We start from the raw sequence: 1,131 nt of genomic DNA, 5'->3' as shown, positions 1-1,131 counted from the left end.
GGAGCCCAGCGCGGCGCAAACACCCTCCAACCGAGGTGGCTTCTTGTCTGGCTAGCTGGCTGTCACCTCTGTTTTCTGCTGTCTGGGTTTCTCTCTGGGTTATGGACACACACTCAGGTTCCACCTATTGACCCTCCTCCAGGCAACCCCACTCCTGGTGCTTCCCAAATATGCTTGTCTACAGCGCTGGGGAATGGAGGGACACATCTCTTTGAAGCAATGATGTCATCTATAATATTCACAGTACCCGCTAGCTCCCTCCTGGCTGCATTCTCTTCGCCTTCTACCTCCTCCCCTCCCCCTTCTTGCCTCCCCAGTCTTTGAAATGCCTTGATTAATGGGTTTCCACACAAGGGACACAGCAAGGCAATTTCTGCTTATAGCAGATAGGGGAGGGTGTGGCACACCTGTCCCCACCTCAGCGCTCAGTCTAGATCCAAGCTTGAGATAAGATTTAGGGTGGGGATAAGGAAGGATGATTTCTCCAGCTTTCTCCCACTCCCCAATTGTGAAAGGCAGATAGACGGTGTTGAGGCGGTTTCCAACTCTTAGACACTCCCCAGTGCTAGCAGCTGCTGAACTTCCCCGCCCTATTTCTGGAAGAGAAACCTGAACCTTTACACTCAGTTATAAACTCGAGTTGACCTAACGGATTAGGCATGCCTGGAATCGAATGGAAGGCTTCATGGTGAAAGGCTGGTACAAAAGTCTGGCTCCAGCCCCGTCCCTTTTCTCCTGTTCTCTAGCCAAAAAAAAAGGGGGGGGGCACAACACTGATATTCCTAAAGGGAATGCCGAGTAACAGCTGACTGTAAATGAACTGTACACAGGAAATGCTCCCTGCTAATTGTCACATACACCGTTACAGAAGGTCCCCAGGCAGGTTTCTTCCTGGGCGGAGAGCCACGGGGTCGTAAGCGCCATCTTGGGTTGAGCATCCTTTGAGGTTGGCAAAATAGATTTCAGCAGCATCTTTCCTGATTCCTGAATCAGCAAGGCACGTGCCTGCAAGCGTGCTGGACTCTCTAGTGTGACAACCGGCCCTTCCCAGCTTAACTCCCCTTCTGACGTGTAAGGAAGTTCTTTGTACTCATTGGACTTCGTTGTACTTCTTCCTCCCTAAACTGCATT

This window comes from Arvicanthis niloticus, chromosome 26, assembly GCF_011762505.2.
Source record: "Arvicanthis niloticus isolate mArvNil1 chromosome 26, mArvNil1.pat.X, whole genome shotgun sequence".
Classification (NCBI taxonomy): domain Eukaryota; kingdom Metazoa; phylum Chordata; class Mammalia; order Rodentia; family Muridae; genus Arvicanthis; species Arvicanthis niloticus.
This window is presented reverse-complemented; position numbering follows the sequence as displayed.